Raw genomic sequence first — 13417 nt, 5'->3', positions numbered from 1 at the left:
ATCACTGTGGTATATGTCAGAGCTATATAAATGTATAATAATAGTGTGGGACTGTGGGGGTACCTTAGAGTGTAAGCTCCTCTGGTGCAGAGACCTGCCGGGGGGGTTGGGGGACCAGTGAGATCCTTTCCCACCGTCCCTTTTGTAAGGGGGGCCCAAGATAAAATCTTGCACCAGGGCTCTTTGTTCCTTAGGCCTGCCACTGTGAAGAACGGCAACAAGCTGGTGGTGAAAGCCGAGCTGGAGGTGAAGAAGCTGCAGGAACTGGTCAGGAAGCTAGAGAAGCAGAAAGAGCAGCTCTAGAACAGAGCCAGTGCTGTCAGCAACTGCACTGTCAGCCTACACATGTTTCCGCCGCATCACCCTAATGCAGTGCATCAGCCGGGCACATGTCTATCCCAGCCTGCCGCACTTTGCCTGCCCAGCCTGCTGCCCACTTTTCTCCATGGAAGTCTGGGCTACTTCAACAGCAAGCAGCCCCGGCCTGTTTCAGTGCCACCGAGGGGCCACTAGCTGAACATTCAGAGGCCACCAACGTCTTGGACAAATTGGACATCCTGGACCTGAAGTGAGTAAAGTTTTGTTTATTTTATTTGGCCATTTTTCTGGCTATGGTGCTAGAAACTTTGTATCCTGGACCTGAAGGATGGCTATGACAGTGAAGACGAGGAGTGCTGTTACATGCTAGGTTGAGGCTCTGAGTATTTGTGAACTACAGTTTGTTTACACCATGATAGACTATCAGATCTGAGGCAGGGTCTTAGATATAGGCATGGCAAATTCCATGTCCCCTTAAATGTTTATCTAGAAAATATTATAACTCTTGTAAAAAAATATATTAGAATTCAGTCACTATATAAATGCACTTGGTCACAGTCTAAGGGGTCTATTCACGAAGCTGCTGGAGGATCTGGCCATAGCTTTGGCCGATCCTTCGGCTAGCTTCGGCCCCAGGACCCCTTCGGTTCAGTATTCACAATAGCCAGTACAGCTCCCGAACATGGCCGAGTGGCTCAGTCGAGCCGAACGCATATGCATCGGCCCGGCTGAGCCGTGCTGAAAGCCGAAGCTTCTGACAGCTGGACGTTTTACTATTGGCTATTGCAAATTGAAATAGCCAATAGTAATGTACCAATGCTGTCACTGCTAACTCCGCACAATCGTTTTCTATTGTCAGCCGTACGAGCCTGAAGTGAATAGCCAAACAGTGTTCGGCTCACTTCACTTCAGGTCGGTCATTCACTCGGCTGCCTACGGTAGCTTAGTGAATAGACCCCTAAATGTATTTATACCAACCCCTGAACTCCTGGAAAAATCTTTATTTACTGCAGAAGGTGTGTTATTACACCAGTTGTCAGACACTGTGGTTGATTTACTAAAGGAGCAGCAAATGTTGCTTAGTGAATAAGGTGAAGCTATATTCACTTTCAATAACCAGTCCTGTGCAAGGGAAGTTTAAAAATGGGATATTTGCTTGTTCATAATTGGATGATTGAAGTGAACATAGCTTCAGCTTATTCAATAACACAAGTGAACATTCTTTGTGCAAATTGAACATACATTTTCCAAGATGAACATTTATTTTGCTCAGTGAACAATCTTTTTAGTAAATCAACCACATTGTGTTCATGCCTATAATGAAGATTTGTGCAATTATTGTTCCTGACCGCTGCACTCTGCCTCCTGACCTCTGCACTCTGCACTCAAAAATTTCAAAAGTGTGTCAGTCATTTACGAACAGAAACAAAAAACAAGCTCAGTCATGAAGGGGTTAAAGCAGACAGATTCAGAGTAACACAATTGAGGAACTGAGAGTCACATAACATGCAGATAGATGCTGTCAAATATATATATTATATTATCTAATGAATATATTACACAAGCAAAACTTTATATGGCAACACCAGGTAACCATATCACATTGAATTTTTTGACACTTTTGGAAAATTACAGTAGCTGCAGTTTTAATTCTTGTTAACAACATTTAATTATAGAATGGCTTGTGTGGCCATTATATATACTATATAAGTTTCTTTCACAATTGTCCTTTTTGTATAAAGTAGAGTTTCCCTTTAATGTATAGCTAAAGCCAATTTTTTTACCTGCAGTTTTATTCACTAGTGATCAGGACAATTGGATTTAGTGAATTTCCTTAAAATGCAAACAGCAATAATACCTGACAGGGGTTCAGGTTAGAGAATTTAAAAATGATAGCCAGTACTCCCGGTTCAACATCCTCAATCTGGAAGGATGCTTTTAAGGTCTGAAAAAAGCTACTCAAAGCTTTGCAAATGCTTTGCACTGGCTTGCTGTGCTCTTAAACAAGGTGAAATCTGTATACACAAGTGATCAAAGTTGACAAGTATCATTAGTGAACATTGAATATCTAAAGTATAAGGCAAATTTAATAAGGTTAACATCAGGATGCTGGCAATCACAAAACATTATTAAATTGTTAGACAGATTTAACCCTCCGCTCTGTTTTCATAAAGTAGGATGTGTATCTGCACAAAGCTATACATCGCCAAAGCTTATCAAATATAAACTTTGCATGAAATATTCTGAAATTTTTTTTTAGATACAAACCGCAAGAAAAAAAATGGAAGGTAGCGTGCAGTTATCTTAGCTTAATGACTTACTACATTTTTATGATAGTCTGTTCAGTGCAGAATTTTCTATTTAACATTTTCTTCTACTCATTTATCAGTAAGCTCATTTTTCAGTCTAGTCTAATAGAATTCAATTAAACTTGAAGTTTGTAACAGTGACTCAAATCATTTATGCATTCCTTCATTAAATTATTTATTCACACATATTTGCATAATGACTACAGGAAATGTTTAAGGCAACTTTAAAAGTTTATGATTAATACTACAGGCAATTCATTATCTATAATTTCTTAATGTTTTGGGAGGAATTAAATTAGTAAGTCAAAATAGAATATATAACCATTTACTTGCCTGTATATACCCCTTCATGACCAGGGTATTTTCAGTTTTCAGTGCTACAATAGCATGACTGAAAGTTAGTTAGTCATGCAGCACTGTACCCAAATTAAAGACAGATAGTTTTCTTTTGGTGGTAGTTAAAAACCACTGTTTTTTATTTAATTTTTTACCATATTATGGAAAAAACTTTCCCTCAAAATCACCCCTTTTAGGGAAATAGACACCCAAAGTGACCTTATTTTTTGTTACTTTTTGTTAAAATGTACGTTGTAAAACATGCTGGTGCTGAGGTGGTTCAAACATGGAGCTTGATGATGGTACACTAAATACAGTGGATTAATGTACAGGACATACACAGAGTGAGTAAGAGATGAAGTTGTTAATGTACAAGTTATACACAGTGGGAATATGGAGATGAAGGGGTTAATATGCAGTATAAGGCAGGTGAAGGTGTTAATATACAGGTCAGAGACAGGACGGAGATGACACATACTCAGAATGGAGGGGGGAGGAAAAAGGAATAAAAAAGATTCACAATGGCGCAATCTCTTGCTTTCACACATAGGCACACCCAACGCATGTTTGCATTTGTATGTACATATAAGTAGGGGTGGAGGGCCTTAAAAGATTTTTTGGGCTGTTTCATTTATTTTGTATGTCCTTTATTGCTATCTTATAGGGTTCTAACAAACCCCCTATGTGGTAGCACAAACATTTCCCAGCCAGGCTGCAAAAAAATTACACTGTCAAACTATTAGGGTTAAAAAGCCCTTCCATGTGCACAGGGGCGTCCCGAGGCTGGGTGACACCTGGAGCGGTGTCCGAGTGTCACCCCGCCGAGACATCACCGTGCATGCGCGTGACGTCAGCACACGTGTGCGCGATGACGTCATCGCGCACGCGCTGAAGTATTCTGATACCTACCGGCGTCCATCACCACAGCAAGTGCCTGGTAGAATTCAGTGCAATCCACCACAGAGTCTGTGTCTCTTCCTGTAGTGTAGGCTGGAAGCTTAGAGTGGTGTGTCCAATCACTCTGCAGCCTCCCCATCATCTGAGCACACTCAACAGATAGGGCTCAGTTAACTCCTCCTGCAGATCACTCAAAGCCTCCTGGGAAGTGTAGTTCAATCAGTTCAAGTTTATACATTCTCTCCCTGCCTCTGTACTAACCCTAACACTAACACACCTACAAGTCCCTCTGCCTGCAGGCTGCAAAGCACATGTAACTCTTCACAGGCAGAATACATTTAGTTTAGTAGCAACTCTACAGGGGCTACATTCATATCAGGTAGTGATGAGCATCTGAATTGTGTTGAAATTGAGTTTGCCATTGATTCCACCCTAGGCAAAATTTTGCCAAATTAGTGTCTAATTAACTCCAATGCATGTTGCTAAAATGGTGATGAAACACAAACTTACTTACACTTAAAGGAGAACTATTGGGAGAGTAAAATTTACTCTTCCCAATAGTTTGAGCCGGTGTGTGACACTGCGGCTGTAACATGCCAGCTCTGTAGCTCAAGAACTGACCAATTACAAACCACTGATCACTCAACTCACGGGTTCTGCCTATAGAGAGTGTTGGCCCCCCCTCTCTCTGTTCCTCCAGCACTAATTGGAGAGACAGGCAAGGGAGGGGTGGGCACAGCTGCCTCTGGCTCTAGAGAGGCAGAGCCAGCTGTCAATCAGGCAGCGGGGGTGAATCCCGAAAATATTGTTGGGATCTTTCCCAGCTGCAGTGCAGCTCTTTACTGTCAGCATATAGAGGGCAGTATCCCACTGTATGTTGACTTTGGGTCACAAGAGTACAATAGTAAATATGTGACCTAAAAGAGAACTATAGCCAAAGAAAGGTTTGGCCATAGTTCTCTTTTAAATTAGTGTACAAGCACTTGTCACAGGGTCTCCGGGGCTGCAGCTGCCATGTTAGCAGTGAGTACTAGTTGACAGCAGTGTGGGAGCAGACTTTGCTTTAGATGAAAGATATATATAGGCGACAAGGCTCGGCAGCAAGGATGACAGCAGGCCTGCTTCTACAGACAGGCTTCAGCAAAGGCAACAGTGGCAGAGATGACAGCTGGCATGCTGACATCAACACACAGACCCACGAGAGGCTTGAGAGGGTTATACCTTAAAAAGCATTGCCTAAATTTCCCTGCCATTTGCCCATAAGCCTCCTAGGCCACTTTCACACTGCTCACTGTCTGCCAGGAGTGAGTCCATGTGCAGAAGCCGACTTATCAGCTGCCATCGCAGCTGGACAAAGTAAATTAACTTCCTTCAGTATAGAGTACCTTAAATGGACTATGCATTAACTTAAGTTTGGAGGGTTTTAAGGGGGCTGTACTCCTATGGCTACTTTAAAGTATTAAGTGGGAAATCCATTACTGTATAATTGTACAGGGCCCCAGAACATATCATGAGTTCACAGAAGGACAAGTTAATTTACTAGTCAGTTTAGCTAAATTTGAAAAAAGAAACTGCTATATTACAATTGCTGATGTTACAATAATATAATAATGCAACATCTGAGTGTTACTTTTGTTTTGTATTAATCACTTTTCATGGCTGACTCAAGTTGTGTATTATTTACAATTTTCGGTCTCACTGTGTCACTAGAATTTGATGGTGTCAACAGAATAAATTAGGAGTTTTACTCGTATACTTATAAAAGCTACACCTACTGTTGCACTACACCTTCTGTAGGGAACCAGTTATTCCCTATTAGGCACCACCATTTTGCACAGAATAGAGCAGGTTGTGTAAATTACAGCCCACACATCAAAGACCTTTGTAACCTTTCTGAGACATTCATGTATTGCTAATTTCTGCAGGGCAGTGGTCATTGGTCACAAGTAAGGTTACAGATGTAGATGAGTGTCTAGCTATTAACCTTTGGCAAAAAAGTGCCAGGACAGTACAGGCACCCCCAAAATGACCCCTTTTTGGAAAGTAGACATTCCAATTATTAAGTAAGAGGCAAATTTGCATATTAGTAACAGTACTCTTTAAATATGCTTAGTCCGTATGTTGTGGGGAAAAGGGAGTGCATATCAAACAGCTGATGGAGCAGATTATAGATGTATTACTATGTTTACATGCTTCGGGATGGAAAGGTTTATTTAACTTGCTCATTATTCAACAGGCAAAAACAAAACATGCAAAAAGTAAAAATAAATCAAGTGAATATTTAGAATTTATGGATTAGTATGAATGAAATTGTTATATTTTTTACTTGCCGAGTCTTAATGCAATGTTGCTTTCTTCCCTTTTTAAGCATGATACATAAACTATAGCAATGGTCAATGTAAAATAGTACATGTCAACCTTGACTTGTTAAACAGGTAGAGGTAAAGCTTAATTTGCTTAATACAAGCTTTATATTTTGCAAACATGAAATCTGGATTTGACACCCTCATATCTTTTATCATTCATTATACCATTAGCTGGAAAGTAAATGTCTGGCTTTTTGCCACTGAGAAGATCCAGTTCTGTGGTTGCTATTACCGCAAACCACAGTACTACTAAATAGCAAGGTTTTGCCATGGGTCAAGGTCAGAGCAGAAAAATAATCATTGAATCTCAAATTGTCCTGGGCTTTAACTTATCCATGAAATATATTAGTTATATACATATATTGTTTAGGTTCTAAACACAAACAGTACATAGTACAGTAAAGCCTTTTTAAAACAGAAGGTATTCACATGTCTCTCGCCATAACATATCTAAAAAATAAAGGCATTATTCCTCATTTCAGGCCAATGCGCCGTAAAGCAAAATTTTGCATTGATCTCTCCTATAATGAGAAATAATCCTCTTATTTTTTAGATAAGTGATGGAATGAGAAATGTTGATACCAAAAGGCTTTACTGTGCTGTGCACAAAGTGAGGACTTTTTGCTTGCTTTAGTCCCTTCTCTCCATAACGTGTATGGTATAACACTAACAGGTTTTAACATCAGACGTTCAGGATTTTTTTTCATATGATAGTACATTCAGTATAGATAAGGTTACTTATACCCTGATTATATTATATTGCATAACTAAGCATGAAAAATGACATCAAGGCAAAGGGTCTATCCTGCCATTCAAAACACTGTTGGCAGGGGCCCCATTCTTCTAACTTTTTTAGGATTTTTGGCTACTGCAATTAGCTGAAAATGTTAAAACAATACTGTCCCTATACAGTGATGAAATAATCATGACCAGATAGGGTGCATCATTATGAAAATAGACCAATTAGGGTAAAACTAATACAAGATAAGAGTACTCAAGGCAAATCAAAAAGGCATTAGATAATACAATAATAAAACAATTACATAAAAAGATGACAAGACAAGAGAGTAGGGATGGGCAACTCTGTCTGGGTTTGATTCTGTTGGGGGAGTGTTAATCGAAAACTATTTGAAATTTGCGTAACCCAAACTAAACAGCGAATGGGTTTATGGGTTTGATCCTGTTAGTAGAGTCTGGCCATTTTTAGGCAAACTACTGTCAAAAAGGCATGGTAAGCTGGACATTACCATGTGGAGCATGTGTCAATGTCAAAACTTAAAGTGACCAAAACCCTCAGCTTTTTTTTTTTTCTCCTTATACACATCTACATAATGAACATTCTCCAAAGCCACATTTATTTATGTTTTAAAATAATGTTTTACTATTTTAATCCTTTTAGAGAGCCTGTTGTGCTCACTACCGTGTCTCTTCTCTCCAGGCACACTTCCTGTCATTTACAAAGAGCCTTGCATGTTGATTCTGGTCACATGCACATCTTTATTTGCCTACAACTCCTATGAGGTAGAGAGGAATCATCTCTCACTGCACACAGCTGCCTCCTCCCCCGTCCCCCTTCCTCTCCTCACTGAACACACTGTGACGGTGTCATTTTTTGTAATCTCCTCTGCAATGCTCTGAATTATTAAAACTACAACAAATCTACAACAAACAATCACATTTACAATAAATCTACAACAAACATCAAGTTTACAACAATCTTCAGAGAAATGCAACGTTATTTCAAATGTAGGAGCTGTTTCCTCTGTGACTGTGTGACCAGATTCAGCATGTGAGCTGAGACTCAGAAGAAAGTATGGATTTTGGAGCATTTAGATCTGAACAATGACAAAGTAAGGTACACAGTCATTGATTATTTATATGCAGTAATATACACTATTTTTATTATTAAGTTTTTGAGTTTAGTGTTGCTTTAAATTCTTGGTCATTGTGCTTTGGAGGCATCAGGGTCAACAGACAATTGCAGGACATCAAACTACTTTCATTTAATGTCAAACTACTTACATTTGATTGATATTGATTGATAATGAATTTTTTTTTTTTTAGGTGGCTTTGCTGGTAAAAATAGTAAACCTGATGCACCTTATTCCTCTTTTTATCCTGCTAGAACCCTTGAAACTGGCTACGGCTGAATACAGGAGAATTGTTTATGCCTCTATTTCTGGCTTTCTGTAGGATCAGCCACAAAGAGGGGTTGATGGGAATATTATATCTATGCGCAGCTCTCCTTTGGTTTTCTGTCTCTCCTCTCTCTCTCTCTATAATATCTACAGACACTCCTTGGTATACGATGGGGTTACGTTCCGATAAACCCATCGTAAAGTGATCGTATCGCAAACTGTGGAGTTGTATATACATGAGATATTCAGCACTTTATTATTTAAATACAGTAGGCTTTGTAAGTGTTTTAGCCAAGTTTAAGGTAGGCTAAGCTATGATATATACTGTAAGGTACATACACAACCTAAGGAGCATCTGTACACAGTATATACAGTATACACTGCTATCACAAATGATCATGAAGTTGAAAATCTATCTGTCTATCTATCTATCTATCTATCTATCTATCTATCTATCTATCTATCTATCTATCTATCTATCTAGCTACAGTATCTAGCTACAGTATCTATCCTGCATATCTAAACGTATCTTCTCTATCAATGTTAATTATCAAGGGGAAGGGGAAATAGTACAGCCAAGGTAAGAGTAGGCAGCAGCAAAATTTATGTGTAGAATCCTATGGCCACCTTTCCCCAAATAAGATAATAATGAAGATAAAACCAGCACGCCAAGAGTCCCATATTAGCAAAAAAAGTTACAACTTATTTTCTCATTTTTAAAATTTTCCTTATTTCTCACAAGGTTCATGATCTGGGTAGTCCCCACCATCACTTTTTTTTATAATTTTAATTATTTACATATTTGCACTTTTTAAAATGTTTATTTATTTATTTTTACCTTGTAAGGTCATCCTTACCCAGGTCAGTCAAACATGTAAAAATCAAAGTTTTGTCTCTAATACATTTTGGCCTATTATACTTGGTTAAAACTGCAATGCTTCTTGTCAATGTTTCCTTGCTGGCCAATTTTACACTGCTGTGCCACCTGTAGGCTCTTAGTTCTTGTAGTAAAACACAGCAATAAAAGTTTGATCTGGATGGGACAGCAGCTAAAAATGACTGCTGAAATTAAATCAACTACAAATTAGAATGCCCCCAATATTGGTAACAAAAAGGCAGCAAAGGGTTGATTGCAATAAAAATAAAGTACAGTTTCCTAACTGACCTTATTGTCTGTCTATGCAGTTTTCCAGCTCTATGTATGTTTTCCCTACAACAGCTTCCTGTGCACTAACACTATGGCTGCTCTAGACCTTTTTCTATAGCTAGGGTCTGGCTTAAAGTGGATCGCTAACCCCTTTTCACTAAAAATCACATCAGCATGCAGCTCTGCATGCTGATTTAAAATCAACTTACATCCATTAGTTAAACACACTTGTTTTTCCTTTACTTGCAAATAGGTCCTTACTTGCTGGTCCAGTTTTGGCACAAATGATGTATTGTGCCAAAGCGTTGCATCTTCTGAAGGTTACATCAGCAGAGCATTGCTGGGAGATCTCATCTATAATCTCATGAGATCTCAGGGAAAGGCATTTTCCTCCCCTGAGATGATATGCATGGTCACATGTCCTAGTCACGCGTGCCAGAGTTCCAGGAAGTAAAAGGAAAGCTACTAACCTGCCCTTAGTTAACATGGCCCCTGTGAGAAGACTGGGGAGGAAACAAGAAATAAGGAGTGCAAAGAATACAAAGCCTGCAATTATCCAGAGGTATCTGTTTGTTGATTGTCATTACTAAACATGCCTGCTAGCTATAGTTCAAAGGTTATGCAGTGCATTATGAATTAAACAAAACATTTCTGGGCAAATATGTACATAAATGTCTACTGATGAGCAGATGTGCCCAGACTAAGTGGCCATCTTGACAAAAGGAAAGGACATGCAGCAATTAAAGGCCTCTTCTTACCCTGTGAGGTACTCCCTGAATGACTGTTGTGTACCCTGTGGCTGATAGCTCTGAGTATTTTAAGGACTCATTTTAAGATTTCGTATAGCTACCCCATAGGTTTGCCTATTTTACCATCCATGCTATATGTACTGTATATATATATATATAGTATACTATATACTTTATAGGGGCAGTATGCCTTTAAAACTTTCACCCTTAATGACCTCCTATACACATTACAGCATAACAGTTGTGATAGGTGAAAATAGGATAAAACACAGTTTGTGGCACCCTGCCATAACAGTCCAATCTTGTTAATGTTTGTGGAACCACAAGAAACTTTAGCTGGTGTACTGGCTTTTATTAAGCAACATTCAGTAACTGACTTGTTGAAAATTTAATTCTAAGAATGAGTCATGTACATTTAGCAGCCTGGTAACATCTAGGAAGTCTGTTGACAGAATATTCTTTCTTTAAAGCTTTGATACATTCTAGAATCACAATTACAGATATAATTGTAGATTGTGTTTTACACTCTAATACAGTATGTTTAGTCATCGCTGTTACTAGTTCTAATAAGCTGTCCAATTTCCATGTATATCAGTTGTCTATAGCTGTCTTTCTCCATTCAGTTTTCTCTGTGCATATCCTGTATAGATGTAAATGTATGTAATATAGCATCATAAAATCGTAGTAAATTGATCCTTATCAATTCTTGTTCTCTTGTGTGCAGTTAATATAAAGGTCCCAGAACTATGGGCACGAGGGTATGCAGAAAAAGAACTAGGAATAAGCAATTTGATTAGTGTAATTCCAAACCTATGGCAAATCTGGCTGGTTTGCTTTGCAATGTTTTATACAATGAGTGATCTGCATTTTTGCATTTTTTCCTAACATGTGTGCATTTATTGTCAAATTATCTGACCTCCCCATAAATATCAGCATTGCCTCTGATCAGAAATGAACATGACTGCCTCCTCCAGTAGCTAGTACAAACATGGTGCATTAAGTGCACGTGCCATCCCCCCATATAAAAACCCAACCTACCATTCCATCTGAGAGTTAAGCTGGCAGGTAGTACACACACTCACTACTTTTGGTAGAAAGAGAAAGATTTATTTTCTAAAAAAAACATATTGCTGTAATTTTGTTAACCCTTTTAATCGTTCAGACCCATTCTCTCTTCATATTTATGAACCAGCATCTACCTGGCACGTTCATCTACAGCAGATTTATCGCACCTGTCACTTTTTTTTACATATAATGTAACCTAAATACTATTGCATGTTCTAATCATATTGACATCATCTTCTTCCAATAGACTAGCCTAGCACCTCTATAGTATGAATGATGCAGCTTGGCACCTCTATCAGTCCCTTCACTGGTTCGCTAAAGTCTACAAGACACAATTCAAATCCAAATTTTAACTTTTAAAAATGATAAAAATTTCTGGCATTTTCAAGTATACACACAATCAAAACCTATGCTTTAGTTAAAACTTTTTCTCCTTCCATTTCACAACTTCTCATACATATCTCCAAGCTTTTTTTGTGTAGCTTTTCAATGGAACTCCCTTTCACATGCCATCATACAGTCACCAACCCTTTAAATCTTTAAATGCATCCTCCATAACTAGGTTTCTTAAAAAGGCATATCAATTTTTTGGTCAAAACTTATAATTTGGCTGAACTTATCCCACCAATGTTTAAGTACTATTTGCAAGTTTCCCTTACTTATGATAGGGATTTTTAACTAGCAGGATTCTCATTTCTGATATTTTGTGCATTTCTGTATGTGTCAATGTTGTTGCTGTAACCTCTCTATATTCTTACTTCATAAAGCACTGTGGAAAATATTGACAGTATATGCACCGATGATAATATCATTACAAATGTTTTATCCAGTTGCACAGAGTTGGCAGCTGACTAAATGCATCTTATTCATGACAGAAAATCAAAGACAGCAAGTCAATACTGACCAGTCACTCAAAAAACGTACATATCACTGACAGTTCACCATAACATTCAATTTTCAATTACATTAAATAATTCTGCAATCATGCTACAAAAACTACAGAAATATCGAACCCATACGTCGATAATATTGAACATATACATATTTCATATTGGTTAAGTTGTGGGATTTCAGATGTGAAATAATAATCACCATTTTCAGCTTTCATATAGCTTTATATAATTAAAAACATACAATTATACATGATTTTATACAGAGTTTATAATGCATGCAGCCCATATGGCAGTTCCAGGAATGTCAGATTCTAATATCTTGCGGCTCCCCCCACCATCCTACAGAAAGTCAGAGCTCCTAAAAAAGCTGTCATGAAAAAGTGTGATCTTGTGACATGGGGGTTATATTACTAAAGACAAATAGGCTGTTCACTTTGCAAGGGAATTTTCACTTTGCAGGAACATTTTCCCTTAGCTCAGTAAATGTGGTGAAAATTCAGATGGCAAAGAATACCTATTTACTTGCAAATAAAGAAACAAACAGTATGTTTGGATGATGAAAGTCAGCAGAGCTTTACCTCATTCATAAATGCAAGGGAAAATTCCCTTGTCTATTTGCCTTTAGTGAATCAACAACATGGTCAACTTAAGGGTTAATTTTAGGAGTTAGGTTAAGTATTAGGATTGTGGATTAGATTAAGGGATAGCATCACTTTGTGTTTTAAAAGGTATGTGCTAGGGTGAGGTTAAGGATCAAGTATTTAGTAGGGATGCACCAATACCGGTTTTTCAGTATGGAGTACGAATACCGATATTTGTTTTGAACTCTTCGATACCGAGTAACGAGTACCTGTGCTGTTTGCCCTAATTATCAGGAAGTCGGGCGGTGGATCATGACCCTTCGCCCAGCTTCCTGATTGCCTGTTAAGCCAGTGTTCTAGCACTTGCCAAACTGCCTGGCTTTCTGAAAAATCAGGAAGCTAGGCAGCGAGTCATGAGGTGCCAGCCAGCTTCACTTGTTTCTAGGCAGCCTGGCTTTCTGACCAAACAGGAGGTGGGTCATCACGTGCCGTCCGGCTTTCTGATTGGTTAGGAAGCCAGCCTGCCTAGCAACATGTGAAGCCGGCTTCCTAGCCAATCAGGAAGCCAAGTCACAGCCAATCAGGAAGCCGGGAAGTTGGCTCCGTGCTACCTCAGCA

The sequence above is a fragment of the Nanorana parkeri genome, unplaced genomic scaffold, assembly GCF_000935625.1.
Source record: "Nanorana parkeri isolate BGI_ZX_2015 unplaced genomic scaffold, ASM93562v1 scaffold105, whole genome shotgun sequence".
Taxonomy (NCBI): Eukaryota; Metazoa; Chordata; class Amphibia; order Anura; family Dicroglossidae; genus Nanorana; species Nanorana parkeri.
This window is presented reverse-complemented; position numbering follows the sequence as displayed.